The sequence below is a fragment of the Sapajus apella genome, unplaced genomic scaffold (genome assembly GCF_009761245.1).
Source record: "Sapajus apella isolate SASKATOON/1434 unplaced genomic scaffold, GSC_monkey_1.0 scaffold36, whole genome shotgun sequence".
In the NCBI taxonomy this organism is placed as follows: domain Eukaryota; kingdom Metazoa; phylum Chordata; class Mammalia; order Primates; family Cebidae; genus Sapajus; species Sapajus apella.
The window spans coordinates 1,474,252-1,497,149 of record NW_022436976.1 but is presented as its reverse complement, the minus strand read 5'-3'; the positions used below and the strand labels follow the sequence as shown (position 1 = coordinate 1,497,149).

At 39.3% G+C, this 22,898-nt stretch overlaps 1 long non-coding RNA gene across 3 annotated transcripts in view; it reads left to right on the top strand.

The window, feature by feature from the left end:
• LOC116563750 overlaps positions 1-20,254 on the top strand; it is a 46,790-nt gene extending 26,536 nt beyond the window's left edge. For all 3 annotated transcript variants that reach the window (XR_004274551.1, XR_004274552.1, XR_004274550.1), the window contains one exon: positions 18,083-20,254. This is a non-coding gene — a long non-coding RNA (uncharacterized LOC116563750). The remainder of the gene's footprint in view (positions 1-18,082) is intronic.
• The last annotated feature ends 2,644 nt before the right edge of the window (positions 20,255-22,898 follow it).

Sequence of the window (22,898 nt, the reverse complement as noted above, 5' to 3'; positions counted from 1 at the left end):
TTTTTTTTTTTTTTTTTTTTGAGACGGAGTTTCACTCATGTTACCCAGGCTGGAGTGCAATGGCGCGATCTTGGCTCACCGCAACCTCCGCCTCCTGGGTTCAGGCAATTCTCCTGCCTCAGCCTCCTGAGTAGCTGGGATTACAGGCATGCACCACCATGCCCAGCTAATTTTTTGTATTTTTTTAGTAGAGACGGGGTTTCACCATGTTGACCAGGATGGTCTCGATCTCTTGACCTCGTGATCCACCCACCTCGGCCTCCCAAAGTGCTGGGATTACAGGCTTGAGCCACCGCGCCCGGCTGCTTAATTTTTAAAATATTGCTTAGTTGGTTGTTTTCTTCATCTTTGGGAATCAATATCAAAATACGGTATAAATATGTCCTTTTCTTTTCCCATGCTCATGAAATCTGATACATATATACTGTGTGTGTCTATGCATAATAGACACACTATGCATTTCATCTATCTGATCTAAATTGTCATGGATTCCCCTCCAAAAACCCTGGATAGTTCTAAATCATTCTTTATTTTATTTTATTTTTTATTTTTTTTTTGAGACAGAGTTTCACTCTTGTTACCCAGGCTGGAGTGCAATGGCGCGATCTCGGCTCACTGCAACCTCCGCCTCCTAGGTTCAGGCAATTCTTCTGCCTCAGCTTCCTGAGTAGCTGGGATTACAGGCACGCACCACCATGCCCAGCTAATTTTTTGTAGCTTTAGTAGAGACGGGGTTTCACCGTGTTGACCAGGATGGTCTCGATCTCTTGACCTCGTGATCCACCCGCCTCGGCCTCCCAAAGAGCTGGGATTACAGGCTTGAGCCACCGTGCCCGGCCTGGTCTCGATCTCTTGACCTCGTGATCCACCCGCCTCGGCCTCCCAAAGTGCTGGGATTACAGGCTTGAGCCACCGCGCCCGGCCAAATCATTCTTTTTAATAGCTGCGTAATTTTTCTATTATATGCATGAACCATAATTTATTTAATCATTTTTGTACCTAACACCTAATTTTTTACTTTTTTTCCAATGGCACACCAGGTTGCAGTAAATATCTTTCTATGTATAACCTTTCACACTGGTGCTTTTACATAAGTAGGAAAATTCTTCCTATGAATAGATTGCCGAGAAAAAGAGTATATATTTTTTTAATTTTAATTTTGCTTTCCAAAATACTATAACAGTTCACATTTCCACTAGCAATGTGTGAGAATAGCCTTTTCCACATATTCCTGAAAGCAGTAGCTGTTATCCCTTTTTAAGTTTTGCCAGTCTGATGTCTGTAAAGATACGCTCACTTGTTTCTTTAATTTGCAGTTCCCTGACTCCTCATGAGATTAATTGTTCTGGCATCTTTTTTTGTGTTTAGAGGCCATCTTGGATTTGCTCTTACATGAATTGACCGTTTATGTCCTTTGACCGTTTTTTTATTATGTGACCTTCTTAGCCTTTTGTACAGTAAAATTATTAACCCTTTATTTTTCACATGCACTGGAAATATTTTTCTTAATCTGTTATTTGTCTTTTTAATTTGTCTGTGATATTGTAATTTTTTTTATACTTGAGTAGTTCTCTCCTTTTACTTTTACAGCTTTTGGATTTCCTGCTAAAAAATTCCTCCAATATCAGCCGGGCACGGTGACTCACGCCTGTAATCCTTGCACTCTGGTAGGCTGAGGCGGGTGGATCACCTGAGGTCAGCAATTTGAGACCAGTTTGGCCAATATGGTGAAACCCCGTCTCTACTAAAAATACAAAAATTAGCTAGGTATGGTGGTGGGCACCTATAATCCCAGCTACTCAGGAGGCTGAGGCAGGAGAATCAGTTGAACCTGGAAGGCAGAGGTTGCAGTGAGCCGAAATAACACCATTGCACTCCAGCTGGGCGACAAGAGCGAAACTTCGTCTCCAGTAAATAAATAAATAAATGATAAATCCCTCTAACATCTATCCAGGGCAAAATTTCTTTTTTATATTTTCTTATGCTGACAAACAAAAATGGCATATATTTATCACATACAACATGATGTTTTGAAATATGTATACATTGTGGAATGGCTCAATTGAACTAATTAAAAAATATATATTGTCTCACATATTTTGTATTTTTTGTGGTCAGGATACCTAAAACCTACTCTCTTAGTGATTCTCAAGAATATAATGCAGATACTTACTATAGTCACCATATTGTACAAAAGATTATTGAACTTATTCCTCCGATCTAACTGAAATTTTGTAGGGCTAAATTTTCATCGTTTTTTTTTTTTTTTTTTTTTAAGAGACAGAGTCTTGTTCTGCCACCCAGGAGTGCAGTGGTGTGATTGTAACTAACTGTAGCCACGAGCTCCTGGACTCAAGTACTCCTCTCATCTCTGCCTACTGAGTATCTGGGACTATAGTCATGCACCACCACACCTAGCTAATTTTTAAATTTTATTTTTGTAGAAATGGGATTTCACTATGTTGCCCAAGCTGGTCTCAAATTCCTGGCCTCAAGCAGTCATCCCACCTCAGCCTCCCAAAGTGCTGGGATTACAGGTGTGAGCCACCACATCCGGCCCCATTGTTACATTTTTAACATTTATAACTCAAATCCATCTGAAATTTGTGTATATAGTATAAGGTAAGAGTCTCACTTTTTAGTCCAACCTATATAGAGAGGTATTTATCAGCTAAATATGTAAAGCATATCATCCTTAACCATTGACTCGAAGTATAACATTTTGCATGTACTAAGTTACCATATGTCCTGGGACCAGGGGTACCTCCAAAATATAAATAATTAAAGCAGTGTGGGCATAGAGCAGTCAGAACAGATGCTATCTGTAAACCACTGCAATATAGATATCATGCAAACCAAGAGGACAGCAGTCCTGTATTGAATCTATTTCTGGGTTCTCTATTCTGTTTCAATGACATATTGTCTATTCCTATGTCAGCATCATATTATTCTAATTTCAGTCATTTTTAAAGTATTTTAACATCTGAGCAAGCATGTCTTACACATTATTTTTTTTCATAACTTCTCTGGCTATTCTTGGACATTTATTCATATACATGAATTATAAGATCTGTTTATCCAGCTCTGAAAAATAAACTATTCTTGTGTAAATAAACTGTGATAAAGTTATATCAGTTTTGAAAGATATTACAGAAACTACAGTTTCTCTTTTACTATTCTCCCCTTTGTCCTTCCCGGTAAATGTTTTGGCTAGGTGCAGTGGCTCATGCCTGTAATCTCAACACTTCAGGAGACGGAGGCAGGAAGATCACTTGAGGCCAGGAGTTTGAGACCAGACTGGGTAACATAGTGAGATCCTCGTCTCAACAAAAGATTTCAAAAGTAGTTGGGCGTGGTAGTGCATGCCTCTAGTACATGCTTTTCAAGAGGTTGAGGCAGAAGGATTGCTTGAGCCCAGAAGTTCAAGGCTGCAATGAGTTATGATTAAACCACTGAACTCCACCCTGGGCGACAGATTGAGATCCTGTCACTTAAAAAAAAAAAAAGTTTAGGCTGAGCCCATAGTCCCCCCCCAATAAAGACTCCATTTCCCAGCCTTCTTTTCAGGCATCAGTATACATGTGACTAAGTTCTAACCAATGAGATGTTAGCAGAATTAATATATGTAACTTTCAGAAAGTGCTTTATAGGAATACTTTAGGGTAGGGCTGCACAGCAGGAGGCAAGCAGTGAGCAAACAAAGCTTCATTTGTTTTTATGGCCACTCCCCTTCACTCACATTACCACCTGAGCTCAACCTCCTGTCAGATCAGCAGTGACATTACATTCTCATAGGAGCATAAACCCTACTGTGAACTGTGCATGTGAGGGATCTAGGTGCAGCTCCTTATGAGAATCTAATGCCTGATGATCTGTCACTGTTTCCCATCATCCCAGATGGGACTGTCTAGTTGCAAGAAAACAAGCTCAGGGCTCCCACTGATGCTACATTATGGTGATGTGTATAATTATTTCATTATATATTATAATGTAAAAATAATAGAAAGAAAGTGCACAATAAATGTAATTTACTTGACTCATTCTGAAACCATACCCCCTACCTCAGTTCATGGAAGAACCAAGATGCTTTTGGCACCAGAGATCAGTTTCTTCCATGAAACCAGTCCCTGGTGCCAAAAAGGTTGGGGACTGCTACTTTAGGGCACTGCCCAGACACCACTTCAGAGCGCTGCACTCATTCCCTCAGCTGTTGGCTCTCAGCTGCATCCTGCTTCAAGAACTGCCATCAGCTTCAAGAACCTCGCCTAACGTTGCTTCCTCTTCCCAGGGGTGCCCATCAACCCACTCTAACAACTAGTTGATCCAGTCCCCTTGCTTTAAGAGAAATCAATGCTAAGGAGCTACCACAGTTTCAGAACTCCTCGAGGAATTGGCTGAGGCTTTTGTGGCAAATTTTGTGGTAACTCTTTGCCCAATAACTCATCCCCCAGATATTGATCCCAAGATCACTTCCCAGTAAACTTCCTGCTGTCAGTCTTTGGCCCAGGGTTTATTCCCCTGGAACCCACCTTAGATGTGTCCTTAAAGGGAAAGGGCATCCTCTCTCCTCCTGCTGGCTGGCCGAAGACATGGCAGAGCATCAAGGGAAATGAAGCCTGAGGCTCTGGCATTGTGGAGCACCTTACCAGCCCTTGAAGGGCCTACCCCAGACTTTTAAATAGGGAAAAATAAGCTTCTAGGTTGTTTAAACCACTGTTAGTATGAATATGCCCTAATATACAAGAATTAACTTTTTTTTGCTATTAAATTCTCCCATCCTAGAACATATAGAGGTCTTTTTTTATACCTCTCAAAAAAATCATCATTTTCTTCATATGGGTCTCATACAGTTTATGTTAAATTTATTTAGAAATAATTTATAAGCATTTCACTACTGCAAATAAAATGTTTCCCCATTTCCATTTCTTAGAGATTACTTTTACTTTTTATTTTTGTTTTTAATTAATTTTCTTGAGACAGGGTCTTGCTCTGTCACCCAAGCTGAATGCAGTGGCATGATCATGATCATAGCTCATGGTTATTTTCAGAATAGCAAAAAGAAATTATAGTGTTTATTTGTTTTTACTTTTTGTTTCAGTTTTTATTTTAGATACAGGGAGTAAATGTGTTACATGGGTATATTGCACTCAAGTAGTGAGCATAGGACCCAATAGGTCGTTTTTCAACCCATACCCCTATCTTTTGTTTCCATGCCTATGTCCATGGATACTCAATGCTTAGCTCCAACTTGTAAGAGAGAATGTGCAGTATTTGGTTTTCTGTTTCTGTGTTAATTAACTTAGGATTATGGCCACCAGCTCCATCCATGCTGCTGCAAAGGACATGATTTTATTCTTTTTTTATGACTGCATAGTATTCCATGTTGTGTATATACCACATTTTCTTTATCCAATCCACCACTGATGGACGCCTATGTTGTTTCCATGTCTTTGATATTCTGAAATGCAGCAACGAACATATGAGTGTATGTGTCTTTTTGATAAAATGATCTATTTTCCTTTGGGTATATACCCAGTAATGGGATTGCTGGATCGAATGAAGCTCTGTTTAAAGTTCTTTGAGAAATTTCCAAACTGCTTTCCACAGTGGCTGAAGTAATTTACATCCCTACCAACAGTGTATAAGCATTACCTTTTCTTTGCAGCCTTGCCAACATCCATTACTTTTTGTTTGCTTGTGGGTTTTTTTTCCTTTTTTTTTTTTTGAGTTGTTGTCTCGCTCTGTTGCCCAGGCTGGAGTGCAGTGGCATGACCTCGGCTCACTACAACCTCCATTTCTTGGATTCAAGCTATTCTCCTTCCTCAGCCTCCTGAGTAGCTAGGACTATGAGCATGAACCACCACACCCAGCTAATTTTTTTGTATTTTTAGTAAAGATGGGGTTTCAGCATGTTGGTCAGGCTGGTCTTAAACTACAGATCTCAAATGATCTGCCCGCCTTAGCCTCCCAAAGTGCTGGGATTACAAGCGTGAGCTATCACACCCGGGCTGTTTCTTTCTTTGACTTTTTAATAATAACCATTTTAAGTGGTGTGAGATATCTCATTGTGGCTTTGATTTGCATTTCTCTGATGATTAATGATGATGAACATTTATTCGTATGCTTGTTGACCACATATATGTGTTTTATTGAGAATCTTCTGTTCATATTCTTTGGCTATTTTTTTTTTTTTTTTTTTTTTTTGGGAGACGGAGTTTCGCTTTTTTTCCCGAGGCTGGAGTGCAATGGCGCCATCTCGGCTCACCGCAACCTCCGCCTCCTGGGTTCAAGCAATTCTCCTGCCTCAGCCTCCTGAATAGCTGGGATTACAGGCACGCACCACCATGCCCAGCTAATGTTTTGTAGTTTTAGTAGAGACGGGGTTTCACCATGTTGACCAGGATGATCTCATTTTTTAATAAGGCTGTTTTTTGCTTGTTGATTTAAGTTCTTAATAGATTCTGGATGTTGGACCTTTGCCACATGCATAGTTTGCAAATATTTTCTCCCATTCTGTAGATTGTCTGTTTATTTTATTGTTAGTTTCTTTTGCCATGCATAAGCTCTTTAGTTTCATTAGTTTACACTGTCAATTTTTTCTTTTGTCTCAGTTGCGTTTGGGGACTTAACTAAAAATTTTTTGCCCAGGCTGATGTCAAGAAGGGTATTTCCTAGGTTTTCTCTTAGGGTTTTTATAGTTTGAAGTCTTACATTTAACTCTGTAATCCATCTTGCATTAATTTTTGTATATGGTGAAAGGTAAGGGTCCAGTTTCATTCTGCATATGCCTAGCCAGTTATCCCAGTGCCATTTATTGAATAGGGAGTCCTTTCCCCATTGCTTGTTTTTGTAGACATTGTCAAAGATCAGATGATTCTAAGTGTGCAGCTTTATTTCTGGGCTCTCTATTCTGTTCCATTGGTCTGTGTTTTCTGTTTTTGTAACAGTACAATGCATTAGTTATTATATCCTTGTAGTATAGTTCGAAGTCAAGGCAGTGTGATACCTTTGGCTTTGTTCTTTTTGCTTAGGATTGCTTTGACTATTCAGGCTCCATTTTGGTTCCATATGAATTTTAGAATAGTTTTTTCTAATTCAGTGAAGAGTGACATTGGTAGTTTGATAAGAATAGCATTAAATCTATAAATTGCTTTGCACAGTATGGCCATTTTAATGATACCGATTCTTCCAATCTAGGAGCATGGAATGGTTTTCCATTTATTTGTGTCATCTCTGATTTCTTTCAGAAGTGTTTTGTAGTTCTCCTTATAGAGATCTTTTACCTCCTAGGTTAGCTGTGCTCCTAGGTATTTCATTTTCTTTGTGGCTATTGTAAATGGGATTGTGTTTTTGATTTAACTCTCAGCCTGGACATTATTGTTGTATAGAAATGCTACTGATTTTTCCACATTGATTTTGTATCCTGAAACCTTACTAAAATCATTTATCAGTTCTAGTAGCCTTTTGATGGAGTATATAAGGTTTTCTAAATGTAGAATCATATATCATCAGCAAAGAAAGATAGTTTGACTTCTTTTCCTATTTGGATGCCTTTTATTTCCTTCTCTTGCTTGACTGCTATTGCTAGAACTTCCAGTACTATATTGAATAGGAATGATGAGAGTGGGCATTTTTGTCTTGTTCCAGTTCTCACAGGGAAGGGTTCCAGCTTTTGCCCATTTTGTATGATGTTGGCTCTGGGTTTGTCAATGATGGCTCTTATTATTTTGAGGTATGTTCCTTCGAGCCCTAGTTTGTTGATTGCTTTTATCATGAAGAGATGTGGAATTTTACTGAAAGCTTTTTATGCATCTATTGATATGACTATATGGTTTTTAATTCTGTTTATGCAATGAATCATATTTATTGATTCACATGTTGAACCAGCCTTGCATCCCAGAAATAAAGCTTACTTGATTGTCCCATATGCACCTTTTTTTTTTTTTTTTTTTTGAGACGGAATCTCACTCTATAGTGCAGTGGTGCAATTTCAACTCACTATAACTTCCACCTCCCAGGCTCAAGCGATTCTCACCTAAACATCCTAAGTAGCTGGGACTACAGGCACATGTCACCATGCTTGGCTAATTTGTAAGTCTTTTGCAGAGATGAGGTGTTATTATATTTCCCAGACTGGTCTTGAACTCCAGAACTCAAGCAATCCTCCCACTTCGGCCTCCCAAAGTCTGAGATTACTGGCATGAGCCACCACTCTGTATTAACTTTGATAGGCTGCTGGATTCGGTTTGCTAGTATTTTGATAAGGATTTTTGCATCTGTGTTCATCAGGGATATTAGCCTGAAGTTTCCTTTAGAAATTACAGTTATTTACAGAGTGTACTGACATGATTTGTTTTTCTTTCTTTTTTTAAGGGACAGAGTCTCCCTATGTTGCCCAGGCTGGAGTGCAGTGGCTGTTCACAGGCAGGATCATAGCACACTGCAGCCTTGAGCTCCTGGGCTCAAGCAGCACTTTCGCCTCATCTCCTGAGTAGCTGGGACTACAGGCATGTGCCACTGTGCCTGATGAGATAACTTCTTTTTTTCTTTCTGAGATGGAGTCTCGCTCTGTCACCCAGGTTGGAGTGCAGTGGTGCGATCTCAGCTCACTGCAACCACTGCTCCTTCGGTTCAAGCAATTCTCCTGTCTCGGCCTCCCAAGTAGTTGGGATTACAGGTGTCCACCACCATACCCAGCTAATTTTTGTATTTTTAGTAGAGATGGGTTTTTTCCATGTTGGCCAGTCTGGTCCTCCTGGCCTCAAGTGATTTGCCCACCTCAGCCTTCCAAAGTGCTAGGATTACAGGCATGAGCCACTGCACCTAGCCAACTTTTAAATTAGTATTTATTGCATAGTGGTAAAAGAGTACTATAACTCTACAGTCCGACTACCTGGGGTTGAATCTTGATTTCACTTCTTACTTTGGGTGAATTACTTAATTTCTCTGGCCCTCGGTTCCCTCATTTGCAAAATGGTTTGATTCACCTCACTTACAGAGTTGTCATGAGGTGTTAAAAAGATAAACTTAGATGCATTAAAAATATAAAGCACTCGTTTGAGCATTCAGTAATTCATGGGTTGGGCAGCACCAGACCACAGCAGTTTAGCACTCCAATGGGTAGGGGGTGGTGAGAAACGAAACATTTATAAGGTGTTCGTGGAAGCAAAACAAAATATATTTTGGGCTGGGCACAGTGGCTCACACTTTTAATCCCAGCACTTTGGGAGGCCGTGGTGGGAGGATTGTTTAAGCCCAGGAGCTCAAGAATAGCCTGGGCAACATAGTGAGACCTTGTCTCTACTACTACTACTAATAATTATTATTATTATATTTATGTACATATACATAAAAATAGACATATATGTATATTTGTATGTGTATATACATATTCGGCTAAAACAGAATGTCTCTGGTTAGAGGCTAGTTAGGGGTTTCTGATTAGGTAAGCTTAGGGGATTTTTGTGGTTGTTGTTGTTTTGAGATGGAGTCTTACTCTGTTGCCCAGGTTGGTATGCAGTAGCACAATCTTGGCTCACTGGAACCTCTGCCTCCTGGGTTCAAGCAGTTCTCCTGCCTCAGCCTTGGGAGCAGCTGAGATTACAGCATGCACCACAACGCCCAGCTAATTTTTGTATTTTTAGTAGAGACAGGGTTTCACTGTGTTGGCCAGGCTAATCTTGAACACCTGACCTCAAGTAATCCACCCACCTCAAAGCTTAGGTTTTTTGTACTGTTTGCCTGGGCTTTGGTTTGCTTATGCAGCAACTCAGGGCATTGGAGTCATCTCAATCTAATGGTCTCCCAATTAAATTTATGTTTGAAAAAGGATTAGTGAATTAATACATAGAAAGCTCTTAGAACATACCTGACACATAGTAAGTCCTATATAAGCATTAGCTATTATTATTATGATTTTTGTCATGAAAATTTCCAGCAAGGGCCAATCACAGTAGACAGATGGTGAGTACTTTGTCCTTCCAGCTAATTCAAAGGCTTACAAATTCTGGATATTATGATAACTTGGTTATTACTCATTGTATTAGAAAAGGACAGGTAATGTGATCATCTATTGAATGTCAATACAACAAAGGTTTTTCTCATTCCACATGTCCAGTTTAAATTATTGGAGGTTGGGAGGTGGACCTGCTCCAATTAGTCATTCAAGGACCCAGGTGAATGGGGGCTGCCAGTGGCTTCAAGGGGGGAAAAATCGGGTAGAATTCATGGCCATTCTGAAATGCCTTGCACCAGATGTTATCTACATTTCTTTGACTTACTGTCCCTTGATGAGAACTAGTCATGAGGTGTTGGCTTATTGCAAAGGGGCTGGGAAGTATGGTCTTCCTGTATTCCCAAGAGAATCAGATATATGCAAGGAGTAACATATCTGTCACATCTATTTACCTCACTCTTCACAGTGATTTCAATCTGTTGTGATGCTTTTTATCCGTTCATTTTCTAAAATGATGATATAAAGCATATAATCAAAATTGGACAAAAGTTGTCTATGCAAACAGTATTATAGTTGGGGATTATATTTTTGACAAAGGTCACAACAACAATAACAATTACAATGATAAAAAATGACTATAATTGATTGAGAACTTATTATTAGTTAAGGACTTTTCCTGGATTATCTCATGCTGAGAAATTATTCCTAGTATTATCTGAATGTTATAGATAAGGAAATGAGGCTCAGATAGCTAAAGCAATTGGCTCAAGGTCACAGGTAGTAAGGAAAAGGGCCAGGAACTGAATTCAAGAGAACTGAACCCAAGGTCCAGGTCTTACCCATTATGGCACAGAGTAGCAAATGTATCACAGCTGTGACCAGTGACATGCTCTATAAACAAATTAAAATAATATTTAAAACAAATTTAAATAACATTGTCACTGTAAAGGGTTAGATAGGCTTCCAATCGTAATAATTTGAAGCCTCTCTAACTCTTTACAGTGACAACATTATGCTTTGATTCACATAAGTTGGTACTAGAAAGCTTCTTAAAGATCATCTAGTACAACTCTTTTTATTTTCTTCAAAACAAACTATGTTAGGATGAAGTTAAGCTGTACCATCTGGAAAAGAAGTTTTTTTTTCTCTTTATCTCAGTTTTAGTGTGAATGGTCTTGGTCTTCAGGGTAGATTTGCTCTTCATGATCACTCAAGGACTGAGATTCCTTTCAGGAAATTGCTGTACCCTCTCATAGGGCTTTGTCATCAAAGTTAGGCCACCATATCTAAGTTCCAGCCAGCAAGAAACAGGAAGAGAGTATGCGCAAGGTACATCTAGGCTCAGGCTTCCAAAACGTTAATGAAAACAGATGAGGGAAGGAGAAAGAAGTCCTAAAGGGCAGGAAAAAATGGTGAAAAGGGAACATGACATTCCTTTATTTTTGTGGTAGGAGGTGAAATTATGGGGTAAAAGTAGGGAATTTTATCAGCCAGGGGTTAGAAAAATATACACCAAAGAACAACTGCTTCATGCCTTTTTCCTCTTTTTCCTTTCTGTCCACCTCCTCTCATTACAAGCATACTTACGAAGAAGGGAAAGGCTGGTGCATGTCAATGAGCCAGCACCTCATCCCTCCATAGAAAAGGAGCACTGAAAAGTGGGACGTGCTTTTATCCTGAAATAGTTAACGGGGATGCTGGGACTGAGGTTTTCTGGTTAATGGAACTTTCAATGAAGCCATTAATCAGCAAAATATTTTGTTTGTTTATTTTTAATTAAAATTTTAAAAGTAGGCAATGCAATCACATAGTTTAGAAATAAAAATGACATTAAAAGATATACACAGAGATATCTCACACCCCTATTCCCAGTTCTGTTGTGAAAAGGCACTAGTCAATTAAAGAAATGATTTTATTCTGGCTATCGTAATAGTGAGAATGTTTATCAATGAGGAATGTTTCAAAGAGAAGACAAGGGGCGGCTAAGCAAGGGTGTCACGATGCGTGGGTCTCATGGGAGTCCCGAGAAAGGATAGAGTTGAATCTTACCTCAGACAGCAGGTGCTCTTGTGCTGGTTCCTGGCACACAAAAGGTTGGGGATTTCTATTTTTCATTATTGTTTTAGACAGAGTCTCGCTCTGTCCCCCAGGCTGGAGTGCAGTGGTGCGATCTCGGCTCACTGCAACCTCTACCTCCTAGGTTCAAGCAATTCTCCTGCCTCAGCCTCCTGAGTAACTGAGACTACAGGTGCCCACCACCATGCCTAGCTAATTTTTGTATTTTTGGTAGTGACGGGGTTTCACCATGTTGGCCAGGCTGGTCTTAAACTCCTGACCTCAGGTGATCCACCCACCTCAGCCTCCCAAAGTGCTGGGATTACAGGAGTGAGCCACTGCACCTGGTGGGTTGGGGATTTCTTAACCTTCACTGTTTTCTGAAAGCACAGGGCTTAAAGTTTGACATTGTCAGAGTCTACCCCAAACTCCTCTTGCCCTCTATAGGTGACTATTTTTATTGCTTTCTTACATGATGACAGTATTTCCTCATATAAATGCAAGTAAGTATGAATATATATTCTTATCTTCCCCTTTCTTCCCACAAAGAGTAGTATAAGTAAATATATCATCTACAACTTCCTTATTTCCTTTTATAGTATATCCTGGATATCATTATACAATCATATGGAGACGTTTTTTTTGCTCATTTTTTCCACTGCATAATGTTCCATTGTTATTTAACCAGTCCCCTATGATGCATTCTATGACACTTGAATCACTTCCAATATTTTGCTTCCATAAACAATGTTTCAGTTAATAACCTGGTACATATATTGCACATGGACAGGCATAGCTCCAAGATACGTTCCCAGAAGTGAGATTGCTGGATCAAAGAGTCAATATATTTGTAATTTCTGTAGATATTGCCAAATTGCTCTCTATATGGGTTGGACTATTTTGTCTTCCTACCTGCATTGTAAGAGCATGCTGTGTTCCCATAGTCTTACCAATAGAGTATGTTGTTAAGTGGAATTTTTCTAATCCAGTTGGTAATACTATTTACAAGTAGTTTTAATTTCCACTTCTCATAAGAATATATATTTGATTCAACTATTGTGAAAAATAATCTAGAAAATAGCCAGGTACAGTGGCTCATGTCTGTAAGGGATCCCTCAAGGGATCCTCCAGCCTTGGCCTCCCAGAGTACCAAGGCAGGAGGATCTCTTGAGGCTAGGAGTTCAAGACCAGCCTGGGCAACATAGCGAGACTCTGTTAGTACAAACAAACAAACAAAAAGTAGGCAGGTGTAGTGGTGCACCTGTAGTCCCAGCTACTCTAGAGACTGAGGTAGTAGGATCGCTTGAGCCCAGGATTTTGAGGCTATAGTGAGCCATGACCATACCACTGAACTCCAGGGTGGGTGACAGAGCGACAGAGCAACACATCATCTCTAAAAAAAGAGAGTAAGAAAGAAATACACTTTACAGAAAACACTAACCCTTTGAATAACCAATGATTGGTTTCCCGTCCCCACCAGTGTAAACCTAAGTGATCATTGCCATTCCACAGAAAAGAGTATTATCCTTGGTAGAGAGTAGCATGTTTCAGAGTTCGTTCCACAAATTTTGCCAAATTTGAGACACTAGGACACTTTACCAAGAAGGTAAAGCGGCTTCCTTATTTAATGACTCCTCAAACCTTTTAATACTTTTCATTTTTTATGGATTGCTAGGAGGGGGGTCATTATGAACTTTGATGGACCCCTTTTCTCAGAGCATCTTTGATAGTCTCCCTGGAACACATTTTGGGAAACATTGATTGAGAAGGTTTAAGAGGTTGGGTTGAATTGATACCCAGTTAAAGGTCAACCGTGGCCAGGACCGTGGCTCATGCCTGTAATCCCATCACTTTGGGAGGCCAAGGTGGGAGGATCATGAGGTCAGGAGCTTGAGACCAGCCTGGCCAACATGGTGAAACCCCATCTCTACTAAGAATACAAAAATTAGCCTGGTGTGGCGGCGGGCACCTATAATTGTAGCTACTTGGGAGGCTGAGGCAGGAGAATCGCTTGAAACCGGAAGGCAGAGGTTGCAGTGAGCTGAGATTGCACTCCAGCCTGGGTGAAAGAGCAAAACTCATCTTATTTAAGATAAAATCCCTATTGTTTTCTCATAACTTTTTCTTCTAATAATAGAGAAAAGGGGGAGGATCTCGGTTAATGGAAGGTTTTTATTAGTTGGATTACCTGAGGTACAGGAGTCAGAATCCAGCCTTGGTTAGCGTCCTTCAGGGCCAGCCAAAGGAAATCAAGACATTGGCAAACTGTTGGGTCTTAGGCCTCTTTTCTCCTTGGCTGGTTTGCTCAGTTTGTGCCCCTATCACAAACAAGCTGGCAGGAAAAGACCTGAAAACTCATTTGCTCTAAGATGGTGTTTGTTCATTTGCTCAATTGAACAAATTGTTATTTAATGAACAATTTCTAACTTTATTGCTTTGTGCTGGGTCCCTGAGGTAGTCTCAGAATAAATGCAAGGCTCCAGTGCATTCTCCAGCAGCCTCTGATCTCCTTAGGAGGATAAAATATGCCCAGCAGTGAGCTAACAATGTGATTAAGTGACAAGATGAGACTTAGGCTACTGTTACTTCTCCCTGGTAGCTCCTCTCTTGGGAGTCTACCTTTTAACCCTCCAGTAATGCTTTATTGGGAGCTCTTATTGTGGAATTTCCTCAATTCTACAAACCAATATACAGAGGCATTTTCCTTCTTTTCTTTTTTGGGAGAGCAGGTATTCTTTTGTAGTGGGTTCTGGGTGACTCCCACAGTGAGGCCAGCCAGCTACTTTAGGGTATCAGAGGGCGCTGGCCTGCTGGACCACCATGGGTAGTGCTTCAGTAGCCTTTAGCTCCACCTAAGGTTTATTTCTGCTAATTGCAATAATCTTGTCAATAATTCACAAATGAGGGAGAAAAGGCCCAATCTACTTTATTTTTTTGTCCCAGTCCTCTTTTCACCTCCAAGTTGGCCTTTAGTGCATTGTGGCCACAAATTCCTTTTGCAGAAGGCAAAATCACTAGGTTCTCAGTTTGAGCACTGATGAGTAGTTTCTTGGAGCAGTCTAAAAAGAAACGTGGTTTTTGACAGCAGCTAAAAAGAGGACATATTAGAAATGCCAAATTGCTGTTATAAAGAGTTGCCTTCTGGCAAGGGACTGAACAATTTAGACTTCAAGGATATGTAGAAATGTTTTGAAAATTCTTGTTTAAATGTGATCTCAAGAAGCCAACTAGATAAACTTTAAATGCATACAATTTCATCTTGAAATCTTACTCACAAAAAGTAGTTTTATAATCAAATACTACAGCCAAATGCTTATTTACAAAAATGTTCGTCTCAACATTATTTATAGTGGTAAAAAATGTGAAAACCATTTTAATGTCCAGTGGATAAGTGGTTCATTAAATAACGTCAAACAGGCATAAAAATTATGAAAAACAAAGTCTCATTCTATCACTGACATAGTTTGGATATTTGTCCCCCCCAATATTGTATTGAAATATAATCCCCAGTGTTGGAGGTGGGGCCTGATGGGAGGTGATTGGATCGTGAAGGAGAATTTTTCATGAATCGCTTAGCATCATCCCCTTGGTGCTGTCCTCATGATAGTGAATGAGTTATTGTGAGATCTAGTTGTTTAAAAGTATCTGGCACCTTCCCCCATCCTCTCTCTTGCTGCTGCTCTTGCCATGTGACATGCCCACTCCCACTTTGCCTTCTGCCATGATTGTGGGCTTCCTGAGGCCTCCCCAACAGCCAGGCAGATGCCAGTACCATGCTTCCTGTAAAGCCTAAAGAACTGTGAACCAATTAAACCTTTTCTTTATAAATTACCCAATCTCAGGTATTTCTTTATAGCAACAAAAAAAGGCCTAACACAGTCACCTAGCTGGAGTGCGATGGTACAGTCATAGCTCACTGTACCCTGGAAACCCGAGGCTCAAGTGATCCTCCCACGTTGGCCTCCTAAGTAGCTGGGACTACAGGCATGAACTACAACACCTGGCTAATTTTTTCAATTTTGTAGAGATGGGCTCTCACTATGTTGCCCAGGCTGGTCTTGAACTCCTGGCCTCAAGGGATCTTCTTGCTTCAACCTCCCAAGCACTAGGATTACAGGTGTGAACCATCATGCCTGGCCAAAAATTGGGTTTTTAAAGAATTCTTAATTCTTATCTATATTGTTTAGAATATGTATATATGTGCATAGAAGAAAAAAAAAACACTAAAAAATACTATTAACATGTTAACAGTGGATTTCTCTACTAATAATGATTTCTATTTTTAAATTTCTTTTGCTTTCAGAACTTCTATAGTAAGAATGTATCTCATCTTCATAATCAGAAAAAAAATTTAATGAATATTAGTTACAAATAATTTACATCTAAATATATAATGTTAATGTGATGAGAATTAACTGAAACAATGTGACTTCAATAGAATAAACTGTTGTGTTTTTGCTGTAAACATTGTTCCTGTCCTTCAAAAGGCTAAATATATTTGTAGTAATAAAAGCATGTAGAGTTTTTTTTTTTTTTTTTTTTTTTTTTTTTTTTTTTTTATTTATAAAAATAAGTATTTTTTTTTTTTTAAAAAAAAAAAAAGTTTTTTTTTTTTTTTTTTTTTTTTTTTTTTTCGGTACTTCTGTGAAATATGGCATACTGTTGGCATTTCTGTGAGGCAATTGAAAAGCTGTTCTCCCTCACTGTTTACCAAATTTTCACAAATCCCTCTTGGAAAACTAGTGGAAATTGTGGTAATGCTAAGAAACCCTGATCCTCCTTCACCTACTCTCCTGGGCTTAAAAAATTTCAGTGCTAGGCTGTGTGATCTAAAATAAACCTCCAGGGCAAAATATTAAAATTAGGGACTGGTTTTCTGCCAGCAAGACTGACATAGAATAGTCTTCTTACCATTGCAATGGAAACAAAAATGGAAAAAGAACAGAAAACCCTAAACAGTTCATAATTAGCCAGAGCAACTGGATGAATTCAGCAAATTCTAAGCAAGTTAGAAATATACAAGACATTGTCATACTATCTAGAAAGAGCCACTTTACTGTCTAAGATTTTAAGTAAACATCTTCAAGCTGGTGCCAGAGGCATTAAGTGGCAGTCCTGTTTCTTTAAAATAGCATCAAAATCTTTTTTACGTATTGAGCAGCAAAGCTGGAGGGGCCACTTTCATGTATAGCAGCAAATTCCAGCACTTCATTCAGAATTAAATTATTTACCTCAGGGTTCCAGACAGTCTGGAACCCCAAAGTAAGCCCTTCTCCCGGGTGGCAGCTTGCTGCAGAGAAAAGAGTTTGAAAACTCAAAAGCACCGGACAAATATAAGAGCTTATTATCTTTCTTCCCCAACTATGGGGCAGTCAAGAAAAATTAACCCTCTCATTTGTTAACCTCAATAACAGGGTTTAACTGATCTGTGGCCACGGATGGCTCAGATAATTGCCCTAATTAGTTTGGTATGAAAAGAGGCTGGGGTGGGGATTTGGAGCTCAAATAATTAAGCCAAAAGAAAAAGAAAAGAAAAAAGAGCTTATGTCTTACAGATTTGACATACGGATTCCAGATGTTAGGGAAGAAATTTTACTGCTAAGGCTTTTCAGCTACTTTTTGTAGTTAAGGACAGGATTGGAAGGAAAGGCCTCAAGGCAGAACAGGCTAAAAAAGGAGGGAAAGATCCTACTGATCATTACCGAACACCTCAGGGCATATGTATGTGTACCGGTATATATCTCCAAACTGAAAGCTCGCAGCGGGGTCTTAAAATGCCCCTAGACTGGGGGTGTTGGGGAAAGGCCTTGGAGGAGTGATTTCTGAGTTGGTTTGCTTGGAGCTTTGCTGGCTGATAAGTCACCTCCTCAGTTGGAAGTGATTGCTCTGTTAGGTCACTGCAGTTTCCCTCGGGAATTCTAAATTTAAAATGTGAATGCAAACTTCCCAGCATGCCAGGGAGGGTTGCTAGGATCTGGGTCCCATTTAGAAACAGAGACAGGTAATTATACCAAGAAAAGGGCTTCACTTTTTCTTCAATGCCATGTACTAGTCTCTGTTTCTTCCTTTCAGAAAATGGTAAACAAGGGAAAGAAAGAGGAGTTCCAGGACCTGCATACCAAAATATTACAGACACACAGGAAATGACTCTTCAAATCCAGGCTGTAAACCTGTCATTTCGTGGGCTTGTCTGCGAGCCTAGAAAAGCTGGGCAAAGATCACACTGAAGACATTCCTGTTTGGGGCTGGCTGTACTGGAGGACCTCTGGAGGCCTTTCCATGCCAGGTACTATGATTCTAAACTCAAGCCATAAAATGAAATGTTAGAGGAAAGCCAATGAAAATTGAGGCAAAATTTGTGGCTTAAAGCTTATTTTGCTTTAAAAAAAATTGCAGATTTGAAAAACTGTTCTTTACATGCAATAAAAATTTTTTAAAGAAACTGAAAAGCAAAAAATATTTTCAGAAGGGGTAATATTCTCAGTCCTATTACTATTTTTTAAGTATTTCAATTACAGATACTCCCAACATGTAATAAGTTACTAAGTCCTAAAAATATGTATTAAGTTTCCTAAAATGTTTGCATATTGACTTTAATCCATGTGAAAGATGTTTCTGGTGTATTCAACCAATGCTGCTCCTCAGGTTAGTGAAATGGTTTTGGATTCATTAATTCTCCAAATATTTGTATTCTGAGTGCCTTCTAAGGGTAAGGCATTCTTTGAATCAAACACACACAAAGAACCAAGCAAATCTATTGGTTAATGCAGGCTTTCCTCTCCCCTCCAGCTTAATGTGCTAGACCTGGAGCCAGACTGCCTGGGTTTCCCAGCTGCAGTGCCTTGAGCAAATTACTTAACCTCTCTGTACCAGTTTTCTCCCCTGAAAAGTAGGGTTATTAATAGCATCTATCTCATCAAACTAAATGAGTCAATACATGTAAAGCACCTAGAAAAATGCCTGGCACATAGCAAGCTTTCAATAAATGTTGGCTATTCATTGAGTGCCAAGTATGAGAGAAAGCAATGTAGAGGTAGATATGAAAATAAATAAAGTGCATTAAAGAGGGAATATTTCAATTGGTTCTTGGTGAAAACACGGAATTCACAAGGTAGTCAAAAAAGGGCCAGGTCAAGCAAATGGTGTGAGTGAAGGCACGGAACTACAAAACTAAATAGCATATCTGGGGAACTGTAAATGATTCATTAGAGCTAGATGAAGAGGCGTGTGACATATGCTGCCTCCATCCAAAAGCAAAGATTTAAAAAAAGAGAAAGTGAAAAAAAAGAGGCATATGGGAATGAGGGAGTAGAAACCACAGGATTTACTGACCAAACCTATGTGATGGGAAGTGAGGTAGGGCAGATTTCTGGGTTTATGGTGATGTCATCAGTCAAAAACAAAATATGGCATGTGGTGTGACCTTTGACACAATGTGTTTGGACATACAGTATGGAGGGGCCTTTAAGACCCAAGTGGAGATGTACAATTGGATACATAAATCTAGGGTTTATAAGAGCACTCTGGCAAGCCATGCAGTGTAGGGGATCATCAAAGTATTACTTAGTGTGATAGCCATGAACTTGGCTGAAATCTTCAAGAACGAGGGTGGAGAATGGGAAAAATAACAACGTAGACGGCACTGACAATCAGGGGCAGCTGGAAAAGAAGGAGCCAGAGAAAATAGAACCAGAATAGCATAGAGCCCTGGAAGAAACCAAAGAATCAGTTTTACATCAATTGATGGTTTTAGTGGAAAATGACAGAAAACCTAATTCAAACTGGTTTACATTTGTTAATAAGATATATTGGCCCATATCAGTGAAAACACAAGCTTCTGGATGGGGGCATGGCATTAGATCAAGACAAATGAGAATCAACCCTAAGCCAGGCGTGAGGAATTCAGCCCACCTACATTTAACAGTCCATATTGAATGCCTACTATGCACCAGGCATTGTTCTAGTCAACGAACAAAACAGGCAAAAAGTCCCTCATCTGTGGACAACACCCACAAGTACTTCTTGGTATCTCCCCATACTCTCTTTTCATTGAAACACAATGCTTCAAAAAATTGGGAAAACTATCTATGTGGAGGAAGATAAAGAGAGAAAATGTTAGAATTTAATGAAAATTCCAAAATATTTGCTGGGAATTTTAACACCGTTTTGTAGGAATATGTGGAACTTCTGTACTATTATCAGATGGAAGGGTGACACAGGGAAGCAGTTCAATATGGATAAAAATTCTAAAAATCCAAAATACCACCCATAATATGCTTTAAAGTACAGTTATGAATTCAGATTAGTAAGTTTTTGACTTAATCAAATTGAGTTGCTGAGTTTATTCGGATCATATAGACCTGTAAAAATACTTACATGTTTCAAATGTCTCTGGTAGAGCTTTGTACCTAAGTTGTGTAACATATTTTATATGTAGATTATGTTCAAACATACATTAATCCATTTATATTTTAAATTAAAAAAATATCATTTGCAATCAAAGAAAGCCTCATGCTCAGCCATCATATCCAACTAAGCACTACCAGTTTCTCCATCCCTCTCTTCTTTGAAGCGAACACTTTGTGCATCCATGGGTATATTGTGTCAGCTCACTGGGCCTATTTTCCATTCTCCAATTTGAAAATGATGAAACTGGCCGGGCGAGGTGGCTCATGCCTGTAATCCCAGCACTTTGGGATGTCGAGGCGGGCAGATCACGAGGTCAAGAGATCGAGACCATCCTGGCCAACATAGTGAAACCCAGTCTCTACTAAAAATACAAAAATTAGCCGGGTGTGGTGGCATGTGCCTGTGGTCTCAGCTACTCGGGAGGCTGAGGCAGATGAATCGCTTGAACCCAGGAGGTGGAGGTTGCAGTGAGCTGAGATTGTGCAACTGCACTCAAGCCTGGCAACAGAGCAAGACTCCGTCTCAAAAAAAAAGAAAATGATGAAACCTAATTGGATTTTTGGCAAATAAAATACTATTATGTGATTAAACTTTTTCAATTCAAAAGCACCACTAGACAGCATTTAAATGTTAAGATTAGAAAGTTGCAAGTTTGCAACTGAGTCCAGATCTTAGTAGTTTAATGGTGAAAATAGATTGTCAATTTTCTCAGTAATTTTTTTCGGCCAAAGCAGTTGAGTCAGTAATATTTTTCTGATTCCAGTTAGAATGTTTCCCATAAAACTCTGTAATGCTGTTTATACTTCAAATTTTAAAACAGCCAACATATGCTTAGTTCCTTTCTCAAATTAACCATGTACAAAAAGTTATTCATGCCTGATGTAGTTTATTTCTCTTTTTTAGAGACTGGATCTTGCTCTGTCACCCATGCCAGGATACAGTGGTGCATCATAGCTCACTACAGCCTTGAACTCCTGGGCTCAAGTGATCCTTCTGTTTCAGCCTTCCCCAGTAGCTAGGACCACTAGTGTGCACCACCATGTCTGGCTAATTTTTTTTTTTTTTTTGTAGAGATGAGATATTAGTCCATTTTCATGCTGCTGATAAAGACATTCCCAAAACTGGGCATTTACAAAAGAAAGAGGTTGAATTGGCCTTACAGTTCCACGTGGCTGGAGAAGCCTCACAATCATGGCAGAAGGCAAGGAGGAGCAAGTCACATCTTATGTGGATGGCCGCAGGCAAAGAGAGCTTGTTCAGGGCAACTTCCTGCACTGATGGCTTTTAAAACCATCAGATCTCATGACTCACTCACTATCATGAGAACACCACAGGAAAGACCCACCCTATAATTCAGTCACCTCCCACCACATGTGGGAACTGTGGGAGTTACAATTCAAGATGATATTTGGATGATGACACAGCCAAACCATATCAGGGTCTCCACATGTTGCCCAGGCTTAACTTCCTTAAAGAGGAGGAAACAATCAGAAATATCAAGTGACTCAATTCTCTAAAAAGAAAGACATTTCAACAGAGGATTTTTCTTATGTATATGGATTTTTAAAACTTTTTCCCACTAGGTTTTCACTAGCTCAACCAAACTTTACCTTAGTACCCACATAGACACTTGTGCAAACATGTTTGCAGGACATCTATGAAGGAGAAAATAATCCATTCTCTAATGTGATGATGTAGAGTGATATGAAAGTCCATTTTCCAACCAGGAGATACAAATGGCTGAGTCAGACTTGCTCCAAAATATTTAGCCTCTTCCTTCCTAAGTCCTATCTTCCCCCTCATAAAACGTACTCTGCATATTTCTCAGATGAGAGGGAGAGGGAGAGAGAGGTAGAGAAAAAGAGGGAGAGTGAAGGAGAGGGAAAGAGGGAAAGGAAGAGAGAGAGAAAAGTTTGCTTTCATGCTAACTTAAGACCCTTGCAATATTTAAACAACTTCTGAGATATCTGCTCTACCAATACATGCATCCAAGTTTTAGATTTCTCCAGAGCTTGGGAATCACCTCACAAATATAACTAACTTGATTTGGTTGTATTGTGTTTGGTGTCATGTCATACTAGGGTATTGCTTTATCACTCGATGCCACTCCCTAGTATAGATTTTCAAATTCATCAGACTTCAATCTTAAAAAAACATATTCTTGCTTTAGCAATTACTTTAATTTTGGGATCCATATACTTCCAAACCTAGAGGATGGGCAGTACAGAATTGGTTTTTCTAAACTCAAGATATGCTGGAAGCCATCATACTGTTATGCATCTTTATTCCACAAAGCACCATGGCTGGTGCAATCACTTTTAATGACTTTTATAAATTTTAATCTACTTGATACATATGCCTAAGCAAACAAATCTTGCATAATTGTTCAAATTTTGTCTTTCACATTAGGGAAAAACATATATTTTTTTTTTTTTTTAAAAGGTCAGATTATTTTCTTTTCTTTTTTAATTTTTTTTTT